This window comes from Nerophis lumbriciformis, linkage group LG14 (assembly GCF_033978685.3).
Source record: "Nerophis lumbriciformis linkage group LG14, RoL_Nlum_v2.1, whole genome shotgun sequence".
NCBI lineage: Eukaryota > Metazoa > Chordata > Actinopteri > Syngnathiformes > Syngnathidae > Nerophis > Nerophis lumbriciformis.
This window is the reverse complement of record NC_084561.2, coordinates 41,421,324-41,441,285: the sequence shown is the minus strand read 5'-3', so window position 1 is coordinate 41,441,285 and position 19,962 is coordinate 41,421,324.

Sequence of the window (19,962 nt, the reverse complement as noted above, 5' to 3'; positions counted from 1 at the left end):
AGCGTCTAGGGACTATAGGGGAACGCAACATAAAAGTGTATAAACCAAATGAGTTGTAAAAAAGACACCGAAGCCAAGAATTGAAAACAAAAACTAGTGTTATTGAAAAGTAACCAATGGGGGGGGGGGTTACAACAAGACACAACACTAGCCTAGCTTGGGAATACAAGTGCTGTCAAAGAAATGAACAAAACATACCAAAATAAACCTCTAGAAAAGAAAAGGTAAGCTGACTAACTGACGCTATTTAATTAGCACAAACCAAAAACCTACCTATCTACTCTAGCCAAAGAGGGGGTCCAAACATACAAGGGTGACAGCCACCACTAAGCCTGGTTGTCTCTATACACAAACAAATCCTACGTGTGTAGTGTATAGAGGCCTCTGTCTTACCTTTCCCAAGACTAGGCTACAGATACTTACAAAAGTTCAAAGGTCAAGAAAAATGAAGACAAAAAAAAACAACAGTGTAACAAAAATGATTACCAAACAAGATAGCGCCAAAGACAAAGTAGTGTCTCTCAAAGTTCCACACCACATGTCAGAAAAAAGAATCCCCCCTTGATCCAGTGGTGAGCAGGTGATTTTAAACAGGCTGGGAGGATGAACGGTGGTCCGGGATTGGCTGGCTGATTAACAGGTGAAACGAGGAGCAGCTGGGAACAGGAACCGGTTGATTGGCAGCAGAGGCAGTGAATGAGTGTGACCTGTACAAATAAATAGAAGAAGAAACACAAAACAAACAAACCACCACTACGTGGAACGTAACAGGGACAACAATGTTATGCCCATTTGATTGTAGACTCTTACTGACACCTTGTGGCGATATGAAAATACTACGCGTCATTAGTTTTGGGCACTTCCGGGTTGGCGACGTCAGTTCAGTTCATGAGACACTTGAAAAGCAGCATACTTGCCAACCCTCCCGAATTTTCCGGGAGAGTCCCGAATTTCAGTGCCTCTCCCGAAAATCACCTGGGACAACCATTCTCCCGAAAATCTCCCGATTTCCAGCCGGACAACTATATTGGGAGCGTCCTCTCTCACCTGAAAAGGAGACTATTATATATGTCTCCGTTATCCATAGCTTTATCTATAACCCATAAAGTAGGCAGGCACGGAGCTATTTCTCAGCGTGTGTTTATTCCAGCCGGGACGTTAATACACTGACATACAACATCCGGATTCCCATCATGCATTGCTTCAAAACTACGGCAAGTTGTAATATCCAAAATTTCCTAGCCGGACAAACAATATTGGGGGCGTGCCTTAAAGGCACTGCCTTTAGCGTCCTCTCTTACCTGAAAAGGAGACTATTATATATGTCTCCGTTATCCATAGCAATTGACCACTAAATGGTAACACCCGAGAGAAGCACAAGGTGGCGGCAACGCAGTATTTTTGGGCCACCTTGAAAGCAACATCCCGTTCTCATTTGCGGATGTTTTCAACAAATCCGTGAAGGATATGTTCCCGGATTCAGAGATCGCTCGCCAGTACTCAAATGGCAGAACAAAGGCTACTCAAATAGTGAAAGGTAAGTGTTATTTTTTTTTTAAAGTAAGCAGCAAGTACAGTACAGTTAGTAGAACAACTGTGTTTTCATTACAGTTTACTGTACTACATATATATATATATATATATATATATATATATATATATATATATATATATATATATATGTACGGATGTACTTTGTGGACGCCATCTCTGCTCCACACGCTGTAAGTCTTTGCTGTCGTCCAGCATTCTGTTTTTGTTTATTTTGTCGCCAGTTCAGTTTTAGTTTCGTTCTGCATAGCCATCCCTAAGCTTTAATGCCTTTTTCTTAGGGGCACTCACCTTTTGTTTATTTTTGGTTTACTTTTTACCTGCACACTGCCTCCCGCTGTTGTCCACAGCTGGACTCTCACACTATTATGTTAGATCCACTATGGACTGGACTCTCACAATATTATGTTAGATCCACTACCGACTAGACTCTCACAATATTATGTTAGATCCACTATGGACTGAACTCTCACTATTATGTTAGATCCACTATGGACTGGACTCTTACTATTATGCTAGATCCACTATGGACTGGACTCTCACAATTTTATGTTGGATCCACTCTGGACTGGACTCTCGCAATATTATGCTAGATTCACTATGGACTGGACTCTTACTATTATGCTAGATCCACTATGGACTGGACTCTCACAATTTTATGTTGGATCCACTCTGGACTGAACTCTCGCAATATTATGCTAGATTCACTATGGACTGGACTCTCACTATTATGTTAGATCCACTACGGACTAGACTCTCACAATATTATGTTATATCCACTATGGACTGAACTCTCACAATTATGTTAGATCCACTATGGACTGGACTCTCACTATTATGTTAGATCCACTATGGACTGGACTCTCACTATTATGTTGGATCCACTATGGACTGGACTTTCACTATTATGTTAGATCCACTATGGACTGGACTCTTACTATTATGTTAGATCCACTATGGACTGGACTCTCACTATTATGTTAGATCCACTATGGACTGGACTCTCACTATTATGTTAGATCCACTATGGACTGGACTCTCACTATTATGTTAGATCCACTATGGACTGGACTCTTACTATTATGTTAGATCCACTATGGACTGGACTCTCACTATTATGTTAGATCCACTACGGACTAGACTCTCACAATATTATGTTATATCCACTATGGACTGAACTATCACTATTATGTTAGATCCACTACGGACTAGACTCTCACAATATTATGTTAGATCCACTATGGACTGGACTCTTACTATTATGTTAGATCCACTACGGACTGGACTCTCACTATTATGTTAGATCCACTATGGACTGGACTCTCACAATATTATGTTAGATCGACTATGGACTGGACTCTCACTATTATGTTAGATCCACTATGGACTGCACTCTCACTATTATGTTAGATCCACTATGGACTGGACTCTCACTATTATGTTGGATCCACTATGGACTGGACTCTCACTATTATGTTAGATCCACTATGGACTGGACTCTCACTATTAAGTTAGATCCACTATGGACTGGACTTTCACACTATTATGTTAGATCCACTATGGACTGGACTCTCACTATTATGTTAGATCCACTATGGACTGGACTCTCACAATTGTATGCTAGATCCACTTGACGTCCATTGCACCGGTCCCCACATCTGCGGTCCCCTCCAAGGTTTTCTCATTGTCATCCCATTGGGTTGAGTTTTTCCTTGCCCTGATGTGGGATCTGAGCCGAGGATGTCGTTGTGGCTTGTGCAGCCCTTTGAGACACTTGTGATTTAGGGCTATATAAATAAACATTGATTGATTGATTGATTCTTGTATACAGCTTTGCTGTTGTCCTTCCAGTCCAGTATGCCAGTTTACCCCACGCACTCCTCTTCAGAAATAGTCTGAATAGTCTTACAATTTTAACTGTTAAACTGAGAAGAAGAAAACAAATAGACATTATAAATTGTCTTCAATGTGCAGGGCCGCTGTTCATTAGGAGGACAGCTGAATGGCTGAGAAGACACACTTTGATGGGGAGGAAGGAGGAGAAGAGACCAAGAAAAGGAGGGAGGCAGGGCAAAAGGATGTAGAGAGCAATGGAGGGCAGTCACCTGTGGTGTGGGAATGGAGCAGCACTCTCCACGGGGGGTTGGTGGTCTCGTTCCCCCTTACCCTTACCTCATCACTCTTTCCTGTTCCTTCCTCAAAGGGTGGGGTGGAGGAGTGCACATTAGTGAGGAGAGACCCTAAAGAAGTGAAGAGAAAGTAAGGATGAGGCTCACAGATTAAACATTACATGGTGAATGGTAAATGGGTTATTCTTGTTGTCGGATTCAAACACTGATGACATCTAATAGAACAGACAAGAAGCAAGGAATCATGTGGAGACAGAGTTAAATTTTGCTCAATTGAAGAAGGAGGTTCGTTGGGCTGTACTCTAGTTACAGACAGAGGTGGGTAGAGTAGCCAGAAATTGTACTCAAATAAGAGTACTGTTACTTTAGAGATGTATTACTCAAGTAAAAGTAAGGAGTAGTAACCCAAATATTTACTTGAGTAAAAGTAAAAAGTATGTTGTGAAAAAACTCCTCAAGTACTGAATAACTGATGAGTAACCTGTTCGTTTAATGATGACGGCAACAAATAATACACAAAAACATAAAAATAGCAATGAGCAATATCTCTTAAGCAACTAAAAAAATAATCTATATTAAATAATAATACATTAACATACAAAAAAATTAAGGCAAATTGAGCCACAATAACTTAACAGCACCATAGGCTCAGTAGGCAGAGATTACAAAGGAAAATAACAAGTTAGCCTTTACGCAAACCATAAACTGATAGGTGTGGGCTGCACCTGGGAACACACTGTGCACTTCTGATTGGTGTTTCTATGCATGTGTGTGTGTGTGTGTGTGTCTCTCTCTCTATGAGGCTGCAGTGCGTTAATAAATGTCCCCACACGATGTACATTTGACAGTGATTCATAGCAGGGAAGCTAACATCAGCCTACGGTGACAGCCAAAATATCTACTAACGTTACTTACCGCCATGTGCTTCCTCAAATTTGATGTTGAGTTCATGTAAGCTTAAGCTTGTTAATCATGTGACCGCCTGGCTCTGTTTGATTGGTGAAACGGAGTCAACGTCACCAGTGACTGTAATTGATTTGTTGAAACGCAGGCATGCGATGGATCCTACTTTGAAGGTCTGTCTGACAAACCAAAACAAACAAAGCGTTCATTAACAGATGGATAAAAATCAGTAGCGAGTAGCGAGCTGAATGTAGATAAATTGAGTGGAGTAAAAGTAGCGTTTCTTCTCTATAAATATACTCAAGTAAAAGTATGTTGCATTAAAACTACTCTTAGAAGTACAATTTATCCCAAAAGTTACTCAAGTAGATGTAACGGAGTAAATGTAGCACGTTACTACCCACCTCTGGTTACAGATCCAAACTTCGCTCTAAAGTCCAGCCCACGTGTTTCCTCTATTTATTTGGGAGGTCCCTGGTTACATCACTTAAGCTGTCGCTGAGGGAAAGGGGGTAATCTCGACAGCTCCATTTAGACACAATATATGATTATACAAGACATGCAAGTGTGTTGACGCTGGTGATATCGCCTTGTCTCTGCTCTGTCTGCGTCACGGCGGTGTTCGGCCTTGGCTGTCAGCAGGCCGTTCCTGGACGCAGACACTGATACCAGACTGGCTTGCAATCTTTTGGATTACCAGCTTTGCACAGACAAAGATAAATATTTGTATGATAATATATACATAATTATTCTAACATTTGTATAGCGCTTTTTCTACCTTCAAGGTACTCAAAGCGCTTTGACACTATTTCCACATTCACCCATTCACACACACATTCACACACCGATGGCGGGAGCTGCCATGCAAGGCGCTAACCACCACCCATCAGGAGCAAGGGTGAAGTGCCTTGCTCAAGGACACAACGGACGTGACGAGGTCGGTAGAAGCTGGGGATCGAACTGGGAACCCTCAGGCCACTCTCCCAACTGCGCCACACCGTCCCCATGTTATAGCATTAATAACAGTATTAAAAACTGAATCAAGATGAAGGTATAATTCCAAGTGTTTGCATCCGCTATATAGTGATATTTTTAAAATGCCACACTCTCGACATTTAAAAATACATAAATGATTTTCTTCCATTCCGACATTCAATTCCACGTGCAGGTTGGAATATTGCTCGCAAAAGTTTTAACTCAAAACCAATAGTCTCTATACTCGCGATTTGTTTTTTTACTTGTAGAAAAATGTAGTTGTTTTTACTTTTACTGTTTTAATTGAATAAAATTGTCTTTATACTTGCAGAAAATAGTTATTTTTACTTACAAATCTTAAAAAAATATATATTTATATATTTATATGTGTCATTTTGGGGAGTCTGTGGTGGGCTCTCCTATTTCTGGGGCTGAGGTTGCTGAGGTGGTTAAAAAGCTCCTCGGTGGCAAGGCCCCGGGGGTAGATGAGATCTGCCCGGAGTTCCTTAAGGCTCTGGATGCTGTGGGGCTGTCTTGGTTGACAAGACTCTGCAGCATCGCGTGGACATCGGGGGCGGTACCTCTGGATTGGCAGACCGGGGTGGTGGTTCCTCTCGTGGGATCACACTCCTCAGCCTTCCCGGTAAGGTCTATTCAGGTGTACTGGAGAGAAGGTTACGCCGGATAGTCGAACCTCGGATTCAGGAGGAACAGTGTGGTTTTCGTCCTGGTCGTGGAACTGTGGACCAGCTCTATACTCTCGGCAGGGTCCTTGAGGGTGCATGGGAGTTTGCCCAACGAGTCTACATGTGTTTTGTGGACTTGGAGAAGGCATTCGACCGTGTCCCTCGGGAAGTCCTGTGGGGAGTGCTCAGAGACTATGGGGTATCGGACTGTCTGATTGTGGCAGTCCGCTCCCTGTATGATCAGTGCCAGAGCTTGGTCCGCATTGCCGGCAGTAAGTCGGACACGTTTCCAGTGAGGGTTGGACTCCGCCAAGGCTGCCCTTTGTCACCGATTCTGTTTATAACTTTTATGGACAGAATTTCTAAGCGCAGTCAAGGCGTTGAGGGCGTCTGGTTTGGTGGCTGCAGGATTAGGTCTCTGCTTTTTGCAGATGATGTGGTCCTGATGGCTTCATCTGGCCAGGATCTTCAGCTCTCACTGGATCGGTTCGCAGCCGAGTGTGAAGCGACTGGGATGAGAATCAACACCTCCAAGTCCGAGTCCATGGTTCTCGTCCGGAAAAGGGTGGAGTGCCATCTCCGGGTTGGGGAGGAGATCTTGCCCCAAGTAGAGAAGTTCAAGTACCTCGGAGTCTTGTTCACGAGTGAGGGAAGAGTGGATCGTGAGATCGACAGGCGGATCGGTGCGGCGTCTTCAGTAATGCGGACGCTGTATCGATCCGTTGTGGTGAAGAAGGAGCTGAGCCGGAAGGCAAAGCTCTCAATTTACCGGTCGATCTATGTTCCCATCCTTACCTATGGTCATGAGCTTTGGGTTATGACCGAAAGGACACGATCACGGGTACAAGCAGCCCAAATGAGTTTCCTCCGGAGGGTGGCGGGGCTCTCTCTTAGAGATAGGGTGAGAAGCTCTGCCCTCCGGGAGCCTCTTGTCCTCCACATGGAGAGGAGCCAGATGAGGTGGTTCGGGCATCTGGTCAGGATGCCACCCGAACGCCTCCCTAGGGAGGTGTTTAGGGCACGTCCGACCGGTAGGAGGCCGCGGGGAAGACCCAGGACACGTTGGGAAGACTATGTCTCCCGGCTGGCCTGGGAACGCCTCGGGGTCCCACAGGAAGAGCTGGATGAAGTGGCTGGGGAGAGGGAAGTCTGGGCTTCCCTGCTTAGGCTGCTGCCCCCGCGACCCGACCTCGGATAAGCGGAAGAAGATGGATGGATGGATGGATTTGTTTTTACTTGCAAATTGGTTTTAATTGAAGAAAATAGTTTTTATACTTGTGAATCGTATTTTTACTTGCAGAAAAGCTTGTTTTGCTCGCAAATCGTTTTTGTTCTTTTGAAGAAAATCATTTTTATACTCGCAAATCTTTTTTTTTTTAACTTGCGAATAGTTTTTTTTACTTTCGGAAATACATACACGGCAATTCACGAAATGATGCCATCTACAAATGTTTTCATCGACTTAGCATTTTATGTTATTTATTTTTGTTTTAAATGGCTACTTGCTTTTTACTCAAGATTACACAAACCTAAACACACACTAAATATGACCTATGGAACGTTTTCCTATTGTTAAACAAAGATAGACGAACACACGTCCGCAGAGCTAAAAATATCTTTTGGCGTACCTCAGGGATCAATACTCGGACCAAACATTGTTCAGTCTCTATATGAATGACATTTGTAAAGTTACAAATGACTTAAAGTTAGTATTGTTTGCAGATTATACAACTGCGTTTTGTTCAGGAGAGAACACACAGAAGATAATACAAATAATAACAGAAAATATGGTTTGACAAAAACAGACCATCTTTGAATCTCAGTAAAACTAAAATAATGCTATTTGGTCACAGTAGAGGATAAAGTCAAACACAAATACAAATAGACGGAGTACCGTATTTTTCGGAGTATAAGTCGCACCGGAGTATAAGTCGCACCTGCCGAAAATGCATAATAAAGAAGGGAAAAAAACATATATAAGTCGCACTGGAGCCCGGCCAAACTATGAAAAAAACTGCGACTTATAGTCCGAAAAATACGGTAAATATCTAAGGGGTAAAAGAAAACACATTTTTGGGTGTAATAATTGACGATAAAATGAATTGGAAACCTCATGTAAAAAAGATACAACATAAAGTAGAGAGAAACATGTCAATAATGAATAAAACAAAACATTTTTGTGGAGGTTGCCCTCCTGTGGGTTCTTCTGACCACAAAGATCCTCTTGTAAGCCCGGTAGTCTGTTACAACAATGTTTTTATTGTGCACACACGCGCCAGGTCAGCAACTTTTAAGTCTCTCGCGCACGTGTGGCTCGTCTGGCTCAAACTCCAACTCCAACAACGTGCCTCGGCTCCGGCTGCTGCTAATAAGGGAGACAGGTGAGTAGATAACCAGCCCCAGCTGGGTAATCCACTCACCTGCCGCTGGCTTCTAGGCCGGTCCTTACACACCCCGCTCCGCGGCAGGTGTTCCAGACCAAAAATCACTTCATATTCTCTACTGCTCACTAGTGTTACATATCTGAGTTAATGTGCAGAAATATGGGGAAATAACTACAAAAGTACACTTTATTCACTAACTGTGTTACAAAAAAGGTAAATTACATTAATACATAATGTTGGATATAGAGAACATACAAAATGTATTTATTAAATCACAATTATTGAAATTCAACGATTTGGTGCATTTGTAAACAGCTAAAATGATGCACAAAGCAAACTATAACCTGCTAGCCAAGAATGTACAACAGCTCTTCTCAACAAAAGAGAAGATAATCTAATTTAAAACATTTAAAACCTTTAGTATATCAGTATGTGGAATTAAATTATGGAACGGATTAAGCAAAGAAATCCAACAAAGCACCAATATGATTCAGTTTAAGAGACGGTAGGTCGTGAGTCCAAACCCCGGCCGAGTCATACCAAAGACTATAAAAATGGGACCCCTTACCTCCCTGCTTGGCAATCAGCATCAAGGGTTAGAATTGGGGGGTTAAATCACCAAAAATGATTCCCGGGCGCGGCCACCGCTGCTGCTCACTGCTCCCCTCACCTCTCAGGGGGTGATCAAGGGTGATGGGTCGAATGCAGAGAATAAATTCGCCACACCTAGTGTGTGTGTGACTATCATTGGTACTTTAACTTGAACTTTAATTGACAGTTCAAACTACAAATGTTCACAAAGTACAGAGAACAAGAATTATGATGAACGTCTTGAACCTTTTTTTTTTTTTTTTTTTATTGAGACAAAGATTATTTCTGTATTTAATATTTGTTTGCTTACTATGGTATATTATTTATGTATTATTTATTTGTTCACTGTTCTGTTACAGAGAACAGGGAAATTGGATAAAATTGCTATGGTATGAAAATGGGTTGGGATTAAATAAAATCTGCTTCTTCCTACTCCTTTTCGGACGTGCTGTAATGAAACAACTGGAATTGTGTGATGTGTCACATTGTGTCGTATGCATGTTCCACATAAACTGAAACTGAACTGAATTTGTTTTTACATTAACTTTTTTTAATCTTGTATTTATTTTTTGATCAATCCAACAAAATAATACACAATAATACCATAATAATCCAATTCCAAAACCAAATCATTCAGAATAGCAATAGAGAGGACACACAAACATGACACAAAACGATCCAAAAGTAGTTAAACAAAAAATGAATAATATCAACAACAGTAATAATAATAATACTAATAGATTTTATTTGTAAAAAGCACTTTACATTGAGTAAACAACCTCAAAGTGCTACAGTGCATTAAAAAACTAAAAATAAAAACATAAAAATAAATAAATAAATTAAGAAAAGTAAAAAGATAATAAAAAAAATAAATAAATAAAAACTAGAACAGCCAAATAGCTAGGACTAGTATGCATATATCTAAAAAATTGTTTTTATTTTTTTTAAAAAGAAGGGTTTTTAAGCCATTTTTAAGTATCAATAATAATAGGAATTCCAACATAGCAGTGATTAGAAATCCTTCATTGACATTATCACCATAGCCATTTATATAAAACAATATAAAAATGTACCTTGATATCCCATTTTTCACCAGTGTTTCGGCACTGTTGGGGAAATCGTGACGACAACTTTATCGGATCACACGTGATGACATCCCTCTTAATGGGCATTGGTGTGTGTGTGTGTGTGTGTGTGTGCTGGCCCTTGTTACTCAGGCAGCTGCTTCCAGATGACCCCCGGCAGCGAGCTGTCACTAGACATCTGCATCACATACACTCCTGCGTCTGTGTGTGTGTGTGCGTGTGTGTGTGTGTGTGTGTGTGTGTGTGTGTGTGTGTGTGTGTGTGTGTGTGTGTGTTCTGGCAATTGCTTACTTAATGGGGACATCGCTCTGTTTACACAGTCACCTTTAGGGGACCTCTGACGGTATGGGGACCAGAAAACAGGTCCCCTAAAGGGAAACCTTTTTAAATGATGGTCAATCAATCAATCAATCAATGTTTATTTATATAGCCCTAAATCACAAGTGTCTCAAAGGGCTGCACAAGCCACAACGACATCCTCGGTTCAGAGCCCACATAAGGGCAAGGAAAAACCCACAACCCAGTGGGACGTCGATGTGAATGACTATGAGAAACCTTGGAGAGGACCGCAGATGTGGGTGACCCCCCCCTCTCTAGGGGAGACCGGATGCAATGGACGTCGAGTGGGTCTAGCATAATATTGTGAAAGTCAAGTCCATAGTGGATCTAACATAATAATGAGAGTCCAGTCCATAGTGAATCTAACATAATAGTAAGAGTCCAGTCCATAGTGGATTTAACATAATAGTGAGGGTCCAGTCCATAGTGGATCTAACAAAATAGTGTGAGTCCAGTCCATAGTGGATCTAACATAATAGTGAGAGTCCAGTCCATAGTGGATCTAACATAATAATGAGAGTCCAGTCCATAGTGGATCTAACATAATAGTGAGAGTCCAGTCCATTGTGGATCTAACATAATAGTGAGGGTCCAGTCCATAGTGGATCTAACATAATAATGAGAGTCCAGTCCATAGTGGATCTAACATAATAGTTAGAGTCGAGTCCATAGTGATACTAACATAATAGTGAGAGTCCAGTCCATAGTGGATCTAACATAATAGTGAGAGTCCAGTCCATAGTGGATCTAACACAATAGTGAGAGTCCAGTCCATAGTGGATCTAACATAATAGTGAGTGTCCAGTCCATAGTGGATCTAACATAATAATGAGAGTCCAGTCCATAGTGGATCTAACATAATACTGAGAGGCCAGTCTATAGTGGATCTAACTTAATAGTGAGAGTCCAGTCCATAGTGGATCTAACATAATAGTGTGAGAGTCCAGTCCATAGTGGAAATAACATAATAGTGTGAAAGTCCAGTCCATAGTGGATCTAGCACAATAGTGAGAGTCCAGTCCATAGTGGATGTAACATAATAGTGTTAGAGTCCAGTCCATAGTGGATCTAACGTAATAGTGAGAGTCCAGTCCATAATGGATCTAACATAATAGTGTGAGTTCAGTCCATAGTGGATCTAACATAATAGTGTGAGAGTCCAGTCCATAGTGGATCTAACATAATATTGTGAGAGTCCAGTCCATAGTGGATCTAACATAATAGTGAGAGTCCAGTCCATAGTGGATCTAACATAATATTGTGAGAGTCCAGTCCATAGTGGATCTAACATAATAGTGAGAGTCCAGTCCATAGTGGATCTAACATAATATTGTGAGAGTCCAGTCCATAGTGGATCTAACATAATAGTGTGAGAGTCCAGTCCATAGTGGATCTAACATAATATTGTGAGAGTCCAGTCCATAGTGGATCTAACATAATAGTGAGAGTCCAGTCCATAGTGGATCTAACATAATATTGTGAGAGTCCAGTCCATAGTGGATCTAACATAATAGTGAGAGTCCAGTCCATAGTGGATCTAACATAATAGTGAGAGTCCAGTCCATAGTGGATCTAACATAATAGTGAGGGTCCAGTCCATAGTGGATCTAACACAATAGTGAGAGTCCAGTCCATAGTGGATCTAACATAATAGTGTGAGAGTTCAGTCCATAGTGGATCTAACACAATAGTGAGAGTCCAGTCCATAGTGGATCTAACATAATAGTGAGAGTCCAGTCCATAGTGGATCTAACATAATAGTGAGAGTCCAGTCCATAGTGGGGCCAGCAGGAGACCACCCCAAGCGGAGACGGGTCAGCAGTGCAGAGATGTCCCCAACCGATGCACAGATGAGCGGTCCACCCCGGGTTCCGACTCTGGACAGCCAGCACTTCATCCATGGCCACCGGACCTGAAGATGCCTCAGCGATTTTTAAGCTTCGGCCCATTAAAACATGTTTACTGGTTAATTTGAGTGTGAGACATTTGCACAGCAGCCCCCTCGTCGGGCTATAGCTGTTAATGCACTCAATGCTTTTTTAAAATGGTCCTCAGTAGTCCCCCTACAAATTTGTGTGAATCATGCAAAATTATTTAAATTTGGTCCCCATGAACCATATTAACTCTTTTTCCCCCAGGGTCCCCAGAAAGAATGATCGGCACATTACTTCATCAATCCAGAGATTTAAAGACGTGTATGAGCTAACTGGGCAGTGGACATTTTACACCATTTTTGTTATGCCTCCACAACCTGTAGAAAGGGTGGTCCCCACAAGTCATGATCAAAAACCTGGTCCCCATTGCAAATAATAACCAGTATGTGTGTTTGTGTGTGTGTGTGTGTGTGTGTGTGCGATTCTTGAGTGTGAGTATCTGTCCGAACACACAAGTGCGGTGGCCTCTCTCTCTGCTTGGTTGGGCTCCTGTCACAAGTCTTCGAGGCGTCTCGCAGCCACACACACTGACAACCGCTAACGTACAACTTTAGGGAGGAATTTTGCCAGCCCATAATAACCCTTCAACATGTCCGAAGGGAGCAGAGTTAGATATGGTTACCATTCATCAGAATCAGAATCAGAATCAGAAATACTTTAATATTCCCCGAGGGGGAAATTAAGCGAAGGGGAAAAAAAATCAGTCTAAGCTTGGGCCCCTGGAGAGGGGGTCCAGACTGAGGCCAAGGGAGAACAAAAATCATAGCCATAGCACACATAAGTATGTTAAAGTACCAATGATTGTCACACACACACTAGGTGTGGCGAAATTATTCTCTGCATTTTGACCCATCACCCTTGACACCCCCTGGGAGGTGAGGGGAGCAGTGAGCAGCAGCGGTGGCCGCGCCCGGGAATATTTTTTGGTGATTTAACCCCCAATTCCAACCCTTGATGCTAAATGCCAAGCACGGAGGTGACGGGTCCCATTTTTATAGTCTTTAGTATGACTCGGCCCGCGGTTTGAACTCACGAACTAGCCATGTCAGGGCGGACACTCTAACCCAGGGGTGTCAAACTCAAATACAGAGTGGGCCGGAATTTAAAACTAAACAAAGCCGCGGGCCAAGGTTGAACAAATGAACCTTTTAATAGGGACCCAAACACGTTTGGCATTGAATATTGAACAAGCAAGGCTTATATAAATTTATAGTGACATACAAAATTGAGTTTCAAATAATAATAATAATAATTAAAAATACAATTTAAATACAAATGGAATGCCTCTTTTCTATTTGCAGCCTTCTGAGGTAAATATCAACATTAACTTTTCCCACATGCTAATACATTGGATGATAAAATAACAATGAATAAACCAACCATTCAGGACTTTAAACTGCTGAGTTTGCAACACACTGATCTAATCTGATGTGCCCAAGCCAGATACCTGCCATCTTTTCTTGGATGCTAGTTCATTAATGTCGGGGCTCAGGCTTTAAGCTGAGGCAACCTTCATTATCGAACAAAGGTGTTCATCAGTCATTATATCTCGTATTACACAGTCTTAACGTCCTCTACGAGCTGTCGTCACGTCCTCTTTTCACACACACACACACACACACACACACACACACACACACACACACACACACACACACACACACACACACACACACACACACACACACACACACACACTCACACACACACACACACACACACACACACAACTTGTATCGTCCCGGAAGAGTTAGTGCTGCAAAGGATTCTGGGTATTTGTTCTGTTGTGTTTATGTTGTGTTACGGTGCGGATGTTCTCCTGAAATGTGTTTGTCATTCTTGTTCGGTGTGGGTTCACAGTGTGGCGTATATTTCTAACAGTGTTAAAGGGAAACATTATCACCAGACCTATGTAAGCGTCAATATTTACCTTGATGTTGCAGAAAAAAGACCATATATTTTTTTAACCGATTTCCGAACTCTAAATGGGTGAATTTTGGCGAATTAAACGCCTTTATATTATTCGCTCTCGGATGTGACGTCACGTTGTGACGTCACATCGGGAAGCAATCCGCCATTTTCTCAAACACCGAGTCAAATCAGCTCTGTTATTTTCCGTTTTTTCGACTGTTTTCCGTACCTTGGAGACATCATGCCTCGTCGGTGTGTTGTCGGAGGGTGTAACAACACGAACAGGGACGGATTCAAGTTGCACCAGTGGCCCAAAGATGCCAAAGTGGCAAGAAATTGGACGTTTGTTCCGCACACTTTACCGACGAAAGCTATGCTACGACAGAGATGGCAAGAATGTGTGGATATCCTGCGACACTCAAAGCAGATGCACTTCCAACCATAAAGTCAAAGAAATCTGCCGCCAGACCCCCATTGAATCTGCCGGAGTGTGTGAGCAATTCAGGGACAAAGGGCCTCGCTAGCACGGCAAGCAATGGCGGCAGTTTGTTCCCGCAGACGAGCGAGCTAAACCCCTTGGATGTCTTGGCTCACACCGTCCCTTATGCCACCGAAGATGATCAAGAGAAGAATATCGACCCTAGCTTCCCTGGCCTGCTGACATGAGGGTATATCTACAGAATATATTAATTGATGAAAATTGGGCTGTCTGCACTCTCAAAGTGCATGTTGTTGCCAAATGTATTTCATATGCTGTAAACCTAGTTCATAGTTGTTAGTTTCCTTTAATGCCAAACAAACACATACCAATCGTTGGTTAGAAGGCGATCGCCGAATTCGTCCTCGCTTTCTCCCGTGTCGCTGGCTGTCGTGTCGTTTTCGTCGGTTTCGCTTGCATACGGTTCAAACCGATATGGCTCAATAGCTTCAGTTTCTTCTCCAATTTCGTTTTCGCTACCTGCCTCCACACTACAACCATCCGTTTCAATACATGCGTAATCTGTTGAATCGCTTAAGCCGCTGAAATCCGAGTCTGAATCCGAGCTAATGTCGCTATAGCTTGCTGTTCTATGCGCCATGTTTGTTTGTATTGGCTTCACTATGTGACGTCACAGGAAAATGGACGGGTGTATATAACGATGGTTAAAATCAGGCACTTTGAAGCTTTTTTTAGCGATATTGCGTGATGGGTAACATTTTGAAAAAATAAATAAAATAAGCCACAGGGAACTGATTTTTAATGGTTTTAACCCTTCTGAAATTATGATAATGTTCCCCTTTAAAGTTGTTTATACGGCCACCCTCAGTGAAACCTGTATCGCTGTTGATCAAGAATGCGTTGCATTCACTTGTGTGTGCGTGCAGAAGCTGCACATATTATCTGACTGGGCCAGCACTCGTTGGACTGGATGAAAAGCGGACGTGACGATTTTAGGGAGGGGCACTGAAATTTGGGAGTCTCCCTGGAGAGTTGGCAAGTATGAGAATTAGTGGTGAAATGCGGTGTTACCGCGGCACCGATGCTGTATATAATCGGCGGGCCAGCTCTAGTGTTAGTTTGATATCGCCTCAAGGGATCAGTGAAATTACACGGCGGGCCATATTTGGCCCGCGGGCCAGAGTTTGACACCGAAGCTCTAACCACTAGGCCACTGAGTAGGTGTGTCTGGTCCTGGGCATGATGTTAAAGTGGAGGCTCCTCTATGGGGTCTTGAGGCACTAGGAGGTTAAACCCTTTACTACTGTTACCCCAGGTGGCTCTTGGCAAAGGCCTAGTACCTGACTGCCCCCTAGCCAGGGATACTGTGAAGACCTCAACGGCGGAGCAGGCGGAAGACGGTAGATGTAAGAACTACCACAAAACGGCTGCGATGGCGGAAGAAGGCACCCCTCACATCCATGTGGGCCCAGTTATGGGGAAATAACAACCCAAGACCTCAACGGTGGAACAGGCGGAGGATGATTGCTAACCCTATGGAGCGTCACAACGGCTGGATGGCGGATGAAGGCTGCAGCAGTCTGTCAAGGATCGTGTGGTGACTGTCTGTGCACCAGTCTCCCCACGTTAAACAAAGTCACGCACAGGCATCCTCCATAAAGGGATACACCCCTACCAGGAGGATCGTCATACTCGTTTCGAGTGACCGCTCATGATGATGTGTGTGTAAGAGGGGAAACATCAAAAAACACAACAGACATTTTGGCAGTCATTTCTCATAATATCAATTAGTTTTTGAGTAATCGGTAGATAACTAACCGTACTTGGAAGACCCCCTTTTAGTGTTGTCCCGATACCAATTACCGGTACCAAAATTATGTCGGTACTTTTCTAAATAATTATTGGCTTTCTTTTAACAAAAAATCATAGGGTACATTAAACTTATGTTTATTATTGCAAGTTTGTCCTTAGATAAAATAGTGAACATACTAGACAACTTGTCTTTTAGTAGTAAGTAAACAAACAAAGGCTCCTAATTAGTCTGCTGACATATGCAGTAACATATTGTGTCATTTATACACCTATTATTTTGTCAACATTATTAAGGACAAGTGGTAGAAAATGAATTAATTTACTGTTAATATCTGCTTATTTTCTCTTTTAACATGTTCTATCTACACTTCTGTTAAAATGTAATAATCATTTTGTCAAGACTTGGTCCTTGGGAAGGGAAGGTTGGCTCGGGCGAGACGGGAATGTGAGTACATGATTTATTAAACACTATCAAAAAAAGAACAAACGAAAGGCGCGCACAAGGGCGGAGGTACAAAACTTGGCGAATGAAAACAAAAGACTTGCACAAAGGCAAAAGACTAGGAACAAGAAACAAAAACGTACTTGGCATGGAACTGTGAACATGGCATGAAGAAGAGTGATCATAAAGTGTGATGTTGCCAGCAAGACAGCCTGGGAACTCGAAACTTAAACAATAAATAGGTGCGTGACTCAAAACGTGAAACAGGTGCGTGACATGAAAGGTGAAAACTAATGGTTGCTATGGTGACAAAACAAGAGAGTGAAACCAGGAACTAAAAAGCGTCCAAAAAACAAACAGCACATGGCCAAAGAAAAACATGATCAACACAAACATGACACACTTATTCTTCTGTTGTTTGATACTTTACATTAGTATTGGATGATACCACAATTTTGGATATCAATCCGATACCAAGTAGTTACTGTCACGACTTGGACTGTGGAGTTTTTGTTTTCCCAAGATGCAAGTGAATTTGGATCGGACATGGCTTGAAGGTGGGTACAATGATTAACGAAAACAGGTGCGTGACTCACAACGTGAAACAGGTGCGTGACGTGACAGGTGAAAACTAATGGGTTGCTATGGTGACCAACAAGAGTGCACAATGAGTCCAAACGTGGAACAGGTGAAACTAATGGGTAATCATGGAAACAAGACAAGGGAGTGAAAAGCCACAAACTAAAGAGTCCAATAACTAAACAAAACATGACTAAAACAAAACATGATTAAACAGACATGACGGTTTCAGGATCATATATTGGTCATATTCAAAGTCCTCATCTGTCCAGGGACATATTTCCTGAGTTTATAAATATTATATATATTTTTTTTAAAAACGAAAAAAGATGTGATGCCAAAAAATATTGACGTAATCATAGTAGTATCGACTACAAACACTCCTGTACTTGGTATCATTACAGTGGATGCCAGGTGTAGATCCACCAATGGTGTTTGTTTACATTTTGACGGCGGTGAGCTACGGTGTGTAGTGAAGCATGTTTAGCTAGCTATTCCTCGTCCTGCAGTGATAATGCTACTTGTAAGAAACATACTTTATTTGTCGCCATGGAGACCACAATTAGTGATTTAGAAGTAGCTAAAACACTGCCGACTGGACGTTAGCCGCTAGCTATGTCTTAAAGCACCTTTTCCTGAGGGCGTTTCAGTGTTAGAACTGAACTTTTATTGTTAGTTTTTAAGCCAAAATGCATCCGTTCTCCCTTTTCTGTTTACACACTGTGTCTGCTTGTAAGTACTCTGTGTGTGTGCGCTGCCGAACATGCTCCTCTGCTCGTAAAACAGTAATGACACGACGTGACGACGACTAGGAGGGTGGTGGACCGGTACTTTTCAGAGGCGGTATAGTACGGAATATGATTCATTAGTATCGCGGTACTATACTAATACCGGTATACCGTACAACCCTACCCCCTTTTCCATCGCCAGACTCAATATGCCGCCCCCTCTTGTTGTGATGTCATCTACAGAACTCAAGCGCGTTTCCCCGACAGTGTGGATAAAAACATATGAAAATATTATTTTGATCATTTACTTGCATGTTTGTATTGCCTGATCCAGGATGACTTGAACACTGATATGGAGTTTGCCCTCCTGTGGGTTCTTCTGACACAAAGATCCTTCGTGGCCCCGGTAGTCTGAGGTAACAAGTCTTTTTATTTTCATAAACAGTGTGGTTTTGCTTTCATGCCTCTGCTCTCGTGCCGGCTGCTGCTAATAAGGGTGTCAGGTGATTAGATAACAAGCCCCAGCTGGGCAATCTACTCAAATGCCGCTGACTTCGAGGGCCGGTCCTTACACACCCCGCCCCCCCTCCACGGTTACATTATGAGCAAGACCTAATCTCTGGACTTCCCTGGTCTACCATCGCCTCTTCCATAGTCACCATAGCCTGTTTCCGCATGCCCTTTTCATTATTCCCTCGGGGATTTTGAAGAAAACATCAGTAGAAGAGGACGCAAATTAGAATAAACATCCCTTACCTTCTTTTTCTCTCGTTTTGATTTCCGTGTCTAAATGTTTTTCTCCGCATGGCTCGGTTGGTAGAGCGGAGGTTTCCATGTTTGACTCCCGCTCCCGCCATCTCAGTCACAGCTGTTCTGTCCTTGGGCAAGGCACTTTACCCACCTACTCCAAGTGCCACAAACACTGGTTTAAATGTAGCTTAAAGATGAAAAAGAACGGTTTTAATATGTGAAGCGCTTTGAGTCACTAGAGAAAAAGCGCTATGGAAATATAATTCACTTCACATTCGACTTGATTCTTTTAATATTTTTATACTTGGAAGTCAGTATCATTGACATGCGACTGTTTTAGATGTGCTCTGTGGCTCATTTTGTATAGTTACACTATACAAACACTGCTAACCCACCAGTGCCTCCATGGAAATGCCCCCGCCCTCTACCTCAAAGAACTACTCACCCCCAAAATCCTCCACATGACACCTCCGCTCGGGACAGGCTAACCTCCTCCAACCTCCGAGGACAAAGCTACGAACAATGGGAGACCGGGCTTTCTGCTCCGCCGCTCCCAGTCTGTGGAACGCTCTCCCTGACCACCTGAGGGCACCACAGACTGTGAATGATTTTTAAAAAGGCTTAAAAGCCCTTCATTTTAAAAAAACACCTATTTTTAAGATAAATGCACACTAATTATATCTATTTGGCTGTTCTAATTGTTATTTCTTTATTTCTTTATTAT